The sequence below is a fragment of the Bos indicus genome, chromosome 5, assembly GCF_029378745.1.
Source record: "Bos indicus isolate NIAB-ARS_2022 breed Sahiwal x Tharparkar chromosome 5, NIAB-ARS_B.indTharparkar_mat_pri_1.0, whole genome shotgun sequence".
Classification (NCBI taxonomy): Eukaryota; Metazoa; Chordata; class Mammalia; order Artiodactyla; family Bovidae; genus Bos; species Bos indicus.
In genome coordinates this window covers 6,155,225-6,167,907 of record NC_091764.1, presented here as the reverse complement: position 1 = coordinate 6,167,907, position 12,683 = coordinate 6,155,225, and the positions used below count along the sequence as shown (strand labels likewise).

The 12,683-nt window shown below is 39.6% G+C and overlaps 1 protein-coding gene and 1 non-coding gene across 2 annotated transcripts in view; both read left to right on the top strand.

The window, feature by feature from the left end:
• LOC139182974 (uncharacterized) overlaps positions 1-12,683 on the top strand; it is a 165,494-nt gene that overhangs the window by 128,069 nt on the left and 24,742 nt on the right. The window lies entirely within an intron of this gene.
• Positions 3,994-4,052, top strand: LOC139183339 (U7 small nuclear RNA). The gene has a single exon (XR_011566934.1). It is a non-coding gene; the product is annotated as a U7 small nuclear RNA (small nuclear RNA).

Here is a 12,683-nt window from a genome sequence, read left to right as displayed (position 1 = left end):
TCAGAAGCACTTAATATTCTTGTCTTCAGATCTAACCATCATATCAAAGTTCCTATCACAATTTCTTTCAAGAGATCTTAAGATCTGCCTTTCATTTTCCTGAGGTAGACAAGCAGATAATTTTCCTGTAATGCGTGGCATGTGGATGGTGAGTCCAAGGACAGTGAAGCAACAGTTTATTTTCTGTGGAGATCACTTGCAGTGCACCCCAAACCAAGTAGCTGTATCCAGGGGGACATTGTAATTCATTATTGTGACTTTTACCTGCTCACATTTACTAGTCCATTCTGAGACTTTACCACAGCAAGTAAAAAAATAAATCACTTTAAAGGAAAAAAGTCAATAGCGAAAGAAAAAAATTTTAAGTTGACAGAAGCCATTGAAGGATTTAAAAAGGAGGATAACAAGTTCTCAGATTTACATATTTAAAACAATGCTGCTTCTGTTGTGTGGAGGATATAAGAAGGAAGATGAATTAGGAGGCTGTGGCAGTCATCTCCAGGAAAGATGATAGATGAGAATCAAGAGGATTTGATGCCAGAGGCTTCTGTGGTGGCTCAGACCGTAAAGAACCTGCCTGCAATGCAGGAGACCTGGGTTGGGAAGATCCCCTGGAGAAGGGAATGGCAACCCACTGCAGTATTCTTGCCTGGAGAATCCCATGGCCAGAGGAACCTGTGGGGCTACAGTCCATGGGGTCTCAAAGAGTCAGACACAACTGAGCAACTAACACTTAGATGTGGAAGGTAACAAGAGTGAAATTATCAAGGATAATTTCTAGGTTTCTGGGATGAGCAGCTGGAAGAAAAGGCTGAAAGAAAAGCAGAATTGGAAAAGAGGGAAAGATCAAAAAGTTCAGGGTTTTTTCTAATGTTAATGAAATAATTTATCAGCAGTGCTGAGTCTCAGTTGTGGCATGCACAGTCTTTACTGGCAGCGTGTGAACACAGCTGAGGCATGTGGGGTCTAGTTCCCTGACCATGGGTGGAACCCGGACCCCCTGCATTGGGAGTGTGGAGTCTTAGCCAGCGGCCCATCAGGGACCAATCGGAAGTCTCCCAAAAGTTCAGTTTAGCCATGTTCAAATTCACATACTTCCATGAATGAAAATGCCAGGAACAATTGGTTGGATAATACCCTCTGGAACCCCAGAGAGAGGTGTGGACTGGAAGGGGAAAAATAAGAGAACAATCCAAATTGCAAATGTGCTCCCGCATGTGTTGTTGCTTAATCAAATGTGCTCGTTATTTCCTTTAACATCTTCAAAAAGTATTGTTTGGCCTTGCAGAAATGCAAATATGCCTTATTTGCAAAGTGGCTGCAAAATGTCTGCCATCTGGTGGACAGTCACGGAGAGGGCTATAAATTTACTTCAACCGAAGGAATAGAAACGTTTTTACTGACAAGTAGCACAAATCTTTTTAATGTCATTGTCTTACTAATAAACATTCACACCTTTATATTTCTCATTATGGAAAATTGGTTGCCATATTAAAACCTAAATCACATCAAAGTGTGAAGCACTGAAAAGACTTATAAAAGGAATGTTTAGTTTCATAAAGTATTAAAACCAACATTAAGAATAATTCTCCAAATTGGATATTCTAGGAACTACACCAGAAACAATGTAGTCTTTGGGCTGTTTGACAGAAAGTAAATTAATATTGGGGGCTTTCCTGATTGCTCAGATGGTAAAGAATCTGCCTGCAATACAAGAGACCCAGGTTTAATCCCTGGGGCATGAAGATCCCCTGGAGGAGGGAACGGCAACCCACTCCAGTATTCTTGTCTGGGATTCCCATGGACAGAGGATCCTGGTGGGCTCCAGTCCATGGGGTCGCAAAGAGTCAGACATGAATATTTATTTTTTCCCTCAGGTGACAACCGTTGATTTCTGGAGCTGGCTTATCCAGGCTCTTGAGAGCTGACTGGGCATGCTGACTGGGCACATCTCTCCCCAACTGTATGTTCTGTGATTTCAGACTGGTAGCTTGAAATTGGCCATGGTGGGAGTGTTTATACTAAAGAAGTCAACAAAGACTTCAAATCAGAATTTCCTCTTTGTTTTTGCTTTCAGAAAGCCAGTTTATAGGCACATCATGCATGGATCACTTTTCTCTCTTGATTCCACCAATTTTTAACAAAAGCAATCCATGGAACATTTGTTTTAAAATTTTTTATTTTATTTAAACACACATTTCTAAATTTGGGTGTCCATGGAATCTTTTAGGAAATAACATTTGAATTTTATACTTTTAGTTGGAGGAGACCGGAGTCAATTTCTTAGGTTATTTATGACCAAAATGACATAAAAACAATGTATCTCAAATTTTTGCTGTCTCATTACCAATACTGGCAGTTGGATTTCCTGATGTGATGATTGTCAGCTAATCGGTACAATTAATCATTATATAGCTCCAAAATTGGCAGAAATCGAAAAGTTCTCAGTACACATCAGTGGAGGAACATGTGCTTTGAGAATGTCCTGATCTATTTCTAGAGGGGTGGACTTGAGAGGGATAGTTCAGTTCAGTCCCTCAGTCGTGTCTGACTCTTTGCAACCGCATGGACTGCAGCACTCCAGGCCTCGCTGTCCATCACCAACTCCCAGAGCTTACTCAAACCCATGTCCATTGAGTCAGTGAGGCCATCCAACCATCTCATCCTCTGTCATCCCCTTCTTCTCCTGCCTTCAATCTTTCCCAGCATCAGGGTCTTTTCCAGTGAGTCAGCTCTTTCCATCAAGTGACCAAAATAATGGAGTTTCAGCTTCAGCATCAATCCTTTCGATGAATATTCAAGGCTGATTTCCTTTAGGATAGACTGGTTGGATCTCCTTGCAGTCCAAGGGACTCTCAAGAGTCTTCTCCAACACCACAGTTCAAAAGCATCAGTTCTTTGGCACTCAGCTTTCTTTATAGTCCAACTCTCACATGACTACTGGAAAAACCATAGCTTTGATTAGACGGACCTTTGTTGGCTAAGTAATGTCTCTGCTTTTTAATATGCTGTCAAGGTTGGTCATAACTTTTCTTCCAAGGAACAAGCATCTTTTAATTGCATGGCTGCAGTCACCATCTGCAGTGATTTTGGAGCCCCCAAAAATAGTCTGTCACTGTTTCCACTGTTTCCCCATTTATTTGCCACGAAGTGATGGGACCAGATGCTATGATCTTAGTTACCTGAATGTCTTTTGTGTTTGTCTGATGACTAAGCAGCAGTCCCTCTGATGTTTCCTGAGGGCAGGGTGATCAGCTTACCTTTGTCTCTACATTGCCTTAAAGAAGCTTAAACCATAAGGGGGCTCATTTTTAAAAATAAATCTCTTCTTAACACATAAAGACAAGTCCTAGACAGAGAGCTATTGGATCAGGTACTTTATGTTCAGTTCTTCACCATGCCATATTCTAAAATAGGATTTTCAGATCTTATGGGTTCTATAAACTCACAGATAAAAGAGAAGGCAGCTCTCTGCTTTCTGAAACAGAAATGATGAGGCCTGTTTCATGTCAGCGGAGGTTCGATAAGGCAGAGAAATTTCGCTCAGTGGGAGAAGTCACAGGTTCCTCCGTTAGTGTTCAATGGTAAGTGTCTGTACTTTGTAATTGGTGCAGGTGGATTGAGATGATGATTTGATCTCCAACTCAAAGGGCAAAGGAGACAGCAGTATTGGATATTAAGGGTGACAACTGGGAAAGTTTTACTAATGTAATATGGTCACAGCCAGGTAGATTTACCTTTCACTTCCTTGTGGATGTCAATCTTTGTATCTCCAACACCCAGCAAAAAAAATCTCAAGAGTTATCTGTTTAGTTTTTACAAAGTTATAAAGGTAAAAATAAATGCAATCATGTTTTTAATGCCTGCAAGTTCCATGAGGTTAGAGGTCATATCTGTCTTGTAAATACTGTATCCTCAGTGTCTGGCATATGGTAGGGAATTCATAAATGTTTATTGAATGAACATTTCTAATATAGATATTAGGAATGAATTAAATATTGGATCTATTTAAATTTGTGTTGCAGGTATTCTGGCTTACCCAGAATGCCATTCTATTTTGGGTTCTTTTGTTTTGTTCTTTAAAAATATTTATTTTGCTTTCCTCCCCTTTTCACAAAATGAAGGAACCTGAAGTAAAGGCAGAAAAACATGTCTTAGGCAAAGTTATATTAGTTTTACTTGTCAATAGTTTCTTTCCTTCTTAAGAAACAAATGTTTCTTGAATAGTTTGTAGTTAAAATTTATAATCTTTCTGGTCAGCATCCTCTGTCATCTGAACTTTGAAGATCTAATTAACCCTATTTCCTTTCACTTTCTCAACATGCTGTTTGTTGGAGACCTATCTCCTTTGTGTGACATGGTTACGTCATGCTTTTGCTTTCTTCATGTCCCTTCTAACCACTTTTCGCTTACACAAAGAGGTCGGTTCTCGAAACCACACCTCATAGCTGAGACTTTCCATGAGACTTTCTTTGAAATTCTCTCAAATTCAGCACTGGAATAGATATTTTGGGGCTTCCTGTGGCTCAGCTGGTAAAGAATCTGCCTGCAATGTTGGAGACCTGGGTTCGATCCCTGGGTTACGAAGATCCCCTGGAGGAGGGCAAGGCAACCCACTTCAGTACTTTTACCTGAAGAATCCCACAGACAGGGGAGCCTGGCAAGCAAAGTCCTTGGGGTCACAAAGATCTGGACACAACTGAAGCAACTTAGCATGCACACACACATGTGTCTTTGTAGTACAAAATGTCACCACTGAGCCCTGGGGACACAGGGATCAACAGTCAGTAGTGTCAGTCCAATGACATTACACAGACAGTGTCATGGCGCACTTCCCTGGCAGTCCTGTGGTTAGGACTCGGCACTTCCATACAGGGGCATGGGTTCAATCCCTGATCAGGGAACTAAGATCCCATAAGCTATTTGGCATGGCCAAAACCAACCAACAAACAAAAAGTGTCATGGGTCTTTGTTTATGCCAGACGCATGCTCAGTTTGGACTCCAGGCAGGAAAATCTTTCCTATCACAGCTCAATGGCCAGAGGAATACGTGATCAATTTCCACAGAGAGAGTGCAAACTCAGAATATTCAGGATGCAGAGACCAAGCTACAGAATCATCTAGTCAGGTTCAGTGAGTAAAGATTCTTATGTAGCAGTACAATAACGGTTTATTCCTTGGGATTTTCTTTTCAATATATAGGGTGAAAAAATGAGACGTGGAAATACTTTGCAGAAAGGGACCTACCTTCATTGAGTACTGACCAAGTGCCACACTTTTCAGTGTAACAGATGAAGCATAGGTGTGCCTTTCTTGGTTCTCTGCTCATCACACTCTGGGAGAAAATCCAACCATAATGTTAATTTCCAAGACTCATCATCCTCTATTTTTCCTATGTAGAGGAAGACCTGCATACATGAATGCTCTGATTTGCTATTAAGGTCATTCTCTGTTATTTGTCTAAATTTAAAGTGGTTTCACATAATTCAAAAAGATACATGCACCCCAGTGTTCATTGCATCACTATTTACAATAGCCAATACATGGAAGCAACCTACATGTCCACTGACAGAGGAACAGATAAAAAGATGTGGCATATATAGAAAATGGAATATTACTCGGTCATAAAAAATGAAATAATACGATTTGCAGCTACATGGATGGACCTATGGATTGTCATAATGATTGTAGTAAGTCAGACAGACAAATATCATATGAAGTTGTTTATATGTTCAGTTCAGTTCAGTTGCTTGGTCATGTCTGACTCTTTGCGACCCACGAATCGCAGCACTCCAGGCCTCCCGGTCCATCATCAACTCCTGGAGTTCACCCAAACCCACGTCCATCGAGTCAGTGATGCCATCCAACCATCTCATCCCCTGTCGTCCCCTTCTCCTCCTGCCCTCAATCTTTCCCAGCATCAGGGTCCTTTCCAATGAGTCAACTCTGCCCATCAGGTGGCCAAAATATTGGAGTTTCAGCTTTAGCATCAGTCCTTCCAATGAACACCCAGGACTGATCTCCTTTAGGATGAACTGGTTTGATCTCCTTGCAGTCCAAGGGACTCTCAAGAGTCTTCTCCAACATCACAGTTCAAAAGCATCAATTCTTCGGTGCTCAGCTTTCTTTATAGTCCAACTTTCACATCCATATATGACCACTGGAAAAACCATAGCCTTGACTAGACTGACCTTTGTTGACAAAGTAATGTCTCTGCTTTTTAATATGCTGTCTAGGTTGGTCATAACTTTCCTTCCAAAGAGTAAGTGTCTTTTAATTTCATGGCTGCAATCATCATCTGCAGTGACTTTGGAGCCCAGAAAAATAAAGTCAGCTGCTGTTTCCACTGTTTCCCCATCTATTTCCCATGAAGTGATGGGACTGGATGCCATGATCTTAGTTTTCTGAATGTTGAGCTTTAAGCCAACTTTTTCACTCCCCTCTTTCACTTTTATCAAGAGGCTCTTTAGTTCTTCTTCACTTTCTGCCATAAGGGTGGTGTCATCTGCATATCTGAGGTTATTGATATTTCTCCTGGCAATCTCAATTCCAGCTTGTGCTTCCTCCAGCCCAGCATTTCTAATGATGTACTCTGCATATAAGTTAAAGAAGCAGGGCGACAATATACAGCCTTGACGTACTCCTTTTCCTATTTGGAACCAGTCTGTTGTTCCATGTTCAGTTCTAATTGTTGCTTCCTGACGGGCATACAGGTTTCTCAAGAGGCAGGTCAGGTGGTCTGGTATTTCCATCTCTTTCAGAATGTTCCACAGTTTATTGTGATCCACACAGTCAAAGGCTTTGGCATAGTCAATAAGGTAGAAATAGATGTTTTTCTGGAACTCTCTTGCTTTTTTGATGATCCAGCAGATGTTGGTCATTTGATCTCTGGTTCCTCTGCCTTTTCTAAAACCATCTTGAATATCTGGAAGTTCACAGTTCACGTATTGCTGAAGCCTGGCTTGGAGAATTTTAAGCATTACTTTACTAGCGTGTGAGATGAGTGCAATTGTGTGGTAGTTTGAGCATTCTTTGGCATTGCCTTTCTTTGGGATTGGAATGAAAACTGACCTTTTCCAGTCCATATATATATATATATATATATATGCTTATATGTGGAATCTTAAAAAATGGTACAATTGAACTTATTTACAGAACAGAAATAGAGTCACAGATGTAAAAAACAAACTTATAGCAACTGGGGGGAAAGTGGGGGAATGGAAAAGTTGGGATATCAATACTGAATATGCATCTGTGCTATATTGCTTCAGCTGTGTCCAACTCTTTGTGACTCTATGGACTGTAGCCTGCCACGTTACTCTGTCCATGGGATTCTCCAGACAAGAATACTGAAGTGGGTTGCCATGCCATCCTCCAGGGGACCTTCCCAACCCAGGGATCAAACCCATGTTCTCTTGAGTCTCCTGCACTGGCTGGCAGGTTCTTTACCACTAGAGCCACTGGGGAAGCCCGGCATACACACACTACTATGTATAAATGGGCTTCCCCAGTGGCTCTAGTCGTGAAGAACTCACAGGCCAATGCAGGAGACTTAAAAGATACAAGTTTGATCCCTGAGTTGGAAAGATCCCCTGGAGGGGGGCATGGCAACCCACTCCAGTATTCTTGCCTGGAGAATCCCATGGACAGAGGAGCCTGGTGGACTACAGTCCATAGGGTCGCAAAGAGTCAGACACGACTGAAGAGACTTAGCACACATGCATATATAAAATAATTAATAGGGACCTACTGTATGGCACAGGGAACTCTAGTCAATACTCTGAAATGACCCATATGGGAAAAGAATCTTAAAGCAAGTGGATATATATATATATATATATATATATATAACTGATTTACTTTGCTGCACACTTGAAACCAACACATTATAAATCAACTATATCCCAATAAAAATTTTTTTAAATAATAGTGGTTTCAGAGGAACTTACCTAGCTCTTTATCATTTTTTAATGACAGTATTTACCATAGCTACATTTTAAATTGTTATATCTGTTCTTATATTGTGTTTTTTTAAATTAAATTAATTTTGTTACTTAATAGCTGTCTCAGTCTTAAGTAAGGACAGGAATTATCATTGCAATGGGGAAAGTAGTTGCCCATTAAAGTAGTCAAAAGTAGTTGGAGGGGAAATTAGTTGCCATTGAAAGAGAGCCACTCAATGGAGAAAAGGCAGTCTCTTTGATAAATAGTGCTGGGAAAGTTGGATATTCACATATAAAATAGTGAAAATAGGCTCCTATCTTACACCACTCACAAAAATTAACTCAAAATGAATTAATGACTTAAATGTAAGACCTGAACCATAGAACTCCTAGAAGAAAACAGAGGAAAAAAATTCCTTGACATGGGTTTTGGCAATGATATTTTGATATGTCACCTAAGCAGAAATAAACAAGTTGGGCTACATAAAACTAAAAAACTTATTCAGAGCAAAAGAAATAATCAGCAAAGTAAAAAGACAACCATGGAATGGGAAAAAAAATATTTGTGAACAGATATCTGATAAGGGGTTATTACCCAAAATATATGAAGAACTTACACAACTCAATAGCCAAAAAATTCCCCCAAAACAAAAAAACCTAAATGAAAAGACCCAAGTAATCCAGTTACAAGATGGGCAAAAGACTTGAATAGACATTTTTCAAGAAAAGATGTATGAAAGGCCAACAGGTGCATGAAAAGAGGCTCAACATCCCATCATTAGGGAAATGCAAATTAAAGCTACAGTGTGATATCACCTATGCCTGTTAAAGTAGCCTCATCCAAAGGATAAGAGGAAAAATTCTGGTGAGGATGTGGAGAAAGGGGAGCCCTTGGGTACTATTGGTGAGAATGTAAACCGTACAGCCACAGGGAAGACAATATAGAGGATCCTCAAAACTTAAAAATAGAACTACTATATGATCCAGCCAATCCACTTCAGGAATATATCCAAAGGAAGCAAAAATACTAACTTGAAGAGAGTATCTGCATCCCCATGTTCATAGCAGCATTATTTATAATAGCCAAGACATGGGAAAAACCTAAATGTCTGTCCACAAATGCATGGATAAAGAAATTCAGTATATACATAGAATAGAATATCATTCAGCCATAAAAATGAAGGAAGCCTGCCATCTATAACAACATGGATCCACCTTGAGGGCATTATTCTAAGTGAAATAACTCAGGCAGAGAGAGACAAATACTATATGATCTCACTCAAATGCAGAATCTTGAAAAACAAAACACTAAATTCGAAGAAAAAGAGATCAGATTTGTGGTTATGAGAAGTGGGAGGGTGTCAGGGAAGGCAGAATTGGAGGAAGATGGTCAAAAGATACAAATTTCTACAACCTAAATGTCCATCTACTGATGAATGGATAAAGAAGAGATGGTGTATATGTATACAGTGGAATACTTCTCAGCCACTAAAAGAATGAAATGATGCCATGTGCAGCAACATGGATGGACCTAGGGATTGTCATAAGTGAAGTAAGTCAGGCAAATACAGATACCATATGATGTTACTTATATGTGGAATCTAAAAAAAAACTGGTGACAAATTAACCTCATTTATAAAACAGAGACTCAGAGACATAGGAAAGGAACTTATGGTAACCAAAGGGGAAAGATGGAAGGGAAGGATAAATTAGGAATATAGAAGTAACATATCAGTTCAATTCAGTTCAGTCGCTCAGTCGAGTCCAATTCTTTGTGACCCCATGGACTGTAGCATGCCAGGCTTCCCTCTCCATCACCAGCTCCCTAAGTTTGCTCAAACTCATGTCCATCGAGTCAGTGACACCATCCAACCATCTTATCCTCTGTCATCCACTTCTCCTCCTGCCTTCAATCCTTCCCAGCATCAGGGTCTTTTCCAATGAGTCAGTTCTTCACATCAGGTGGCCAAAGTAATGGAATTTCAGCTTCAGCATCAGTCCTTCCAATGAATATTCAGGACTGATTTCCTTTAGGATTGATTGGTTGGATCTCCTTGCAGTCCAAGGGACTCTCAAGAGTCTTCTCCAACACCACAGTTCAAAAGCGTCAATTCTTCTGCACTCAGCTTTCTTTGTAGTCCAGTTCTCACATCGGTACACGACTACTGGAAAAACCATAGCTTTGACTAGATGGTCCTTTGTTTGCAAAGTAATGTCTCTGCTTTTTAATATGCTGTCTAGGTTGGTCATAACTTTCCTTCCAAGGAGCAAGCGTCTTAATTTCATGGGTGCAGTCACCATCTGCAGTGATTTTGAAGCCCCCCCAAAAATAAAGTCTGTCACTGTTTCCATTGTTTCCCCATCTATTTGCCATGAAGTGATGGGACCAGATGCCATGATCTTAGTTTTTTTAATGTTGAGTTTTAAGCCAATTTTTTTCACTCTCCCCTTTCACTTTCATCAAGAGGCTCTTCAGTTCTTCTTCACTTTCTGCCATAAGGGTGGTGTCTTCCACTTACAAGATAAATAAGTACTAGGGATGTAAGGTACAGCATGATAGCTATAGTTAACACTGCTGTGTGACGTATAGGAAAGTTGTTGAGAGTAAATTTTAAACGTTATTACAAGGAAAAATATTTTTTGTTTTTTTTTTTCTTTTATCTGTATGAGATAATGGATTCTAGCTAAACATTACCATAATATGTATAATATATTGTACCACAATATATGTACCATTTGCTGTATACCTTAAACTTATTCAGTGATGTATGTCAATCATATCTCAATAAAGCTGGAAATAAAATAAAAAGGGAGAGCCCCCTGAGCAGAATATTTTCCTAAGACAGGTCTTGTGAGTGTGCGTGTGTGTTTGCACGCGCACACTCAGTCGTGTCTGACTCTGTGATCCTATGGACTGTAGCCTGCCAGACTCCTCTGTCCATGGGATTCTCCAGGCAAGGTTACTGGAGTGGGTTGCTTTGCCCTCCTCCAGAGGATCTTCCTGACCCAAGGATTCAACCCACGTCTCTTGTGTCTCCTGTATTAGCAGGCGGATTCTTTACCACAGATCTCCTAAGGTGGCGTTAAGGAATCTCTGGATACAATCATATCATAGCAACCAATGGTCCATGTTAAAAGGCACAATTCCCTTTTTATTCTGTGAAAAGGAAAATGGAGGAAAGGCACATAAAAACTTTAGCTATACAGAGGAGAAGAAACAAGGACTTGAAAACTGCACAGAACCTGGTTTCAAGGTCATTCCATCACTTCCTGTTTGAACTTGGAGAAGTTGTTTAATCTCTTTGTACCTTTTCTTATGAAAATCCAGATAGTAATGTCTAAGAGCTGTTGCAAGGATTAATTGACATTCGATTTAGCATAATAAATAACATTTGCAAATCATTTAATAAATATATATAATTTTATGAGCGATATCTTTGTGATATATGGACCACAGAAAAGCTATAGATTCCTGCTATTTTTGTCTAATGAGAAACTACAGATAACTAAAGTACTGACTGCATTTTTCATTTTCCCCTTTACATTTATATTGCAAACAGACGATTATAAAGCCGCTCTAGCATAACCATAATCTTCTAATATTTGTCAGGTTCCAGTTCTTGTAAGTGCTATAAAATTAAGTTCCTCACAGGTAAAGAACTGAATTTATCATCTTGCCTGACACAAACCCTTTCTTTTTTTGACTTCCTGATTTCTTTGAAGAGCATCACCTTCTCCCATGCTTGAAATGCGAGTCATTTTTGAAAACCATTTCTCCCTCCCCACCACCTACTGAACTTACTTCCTCATTCTTCTCAAAATCCATCTCCACTCATCTCCATTTCTAGGGCCACCACCCTAGCTCAGGCCTCCAACCTGTTTTTCTTGTCTCAAGTCTCTTTTCTCCACTAAATTCATCTATAGCTGCCAAACAATCTTAGGCAAATAATGACTGATCCTGTTTCACCCATTACCTCTGCCTCTATTGAAACACCCCTGGTAGCTCGCCATTGCTTACCAGATGAACTCCAGGCATCCAATACCTTCACAAGATGGCCATATACTAACTTTCTGGCCTTGTCTTAATAACTCTACTTTCTGCATCCTCCTCCTTGCCTTTCCCCAAACAAGGAGGAGGGTTTTTTTTTTTTTTACCTCCATAAATCTATTATTATTTCTTATACATACTTTGAGAAACCTAAACTTTCATTTCTTCAAATCATCTCTCCCTTTAAAGACAAAACCAAACGCCATCTCTCTAACAAATGAAATAGTAGGTTTGCAGAAAATTCATTTTAAAGTGAATGAACTTACTTGATTCATTGATTAAATAAATTAATCAATAAATGTATAAGTGAAATAAATGAATGAATAAAATTCTACCCTGAAGGGCTAGGTTGATTACTGGAACAAGATCAAAATAATTGAAATGGAAATCATTAGAATATTAGTGTGGGATTTGATTAGGTAGATAAAAACGGAGGCAAGAAATCTTTACTTTGGCAAGAAGAATGGAGGGTTAGAAATGGGGAACTGAGTTGGAACCAAGAACAGAATATGATGGGTCATACTTATTAGCAAGCAGAAAAGATCAATGAGAGAACAGTTAGGCCAGGATTGTTTATAACAGCACAGACTTGACTCAGAGGGGCAAAATTTGCAAAAAAATGAATTGCTACCACTTAGAATTTAGATTTGTTTTTGACTGGTGGCTCTCAAAACGTGACCTGCAGACCCCAT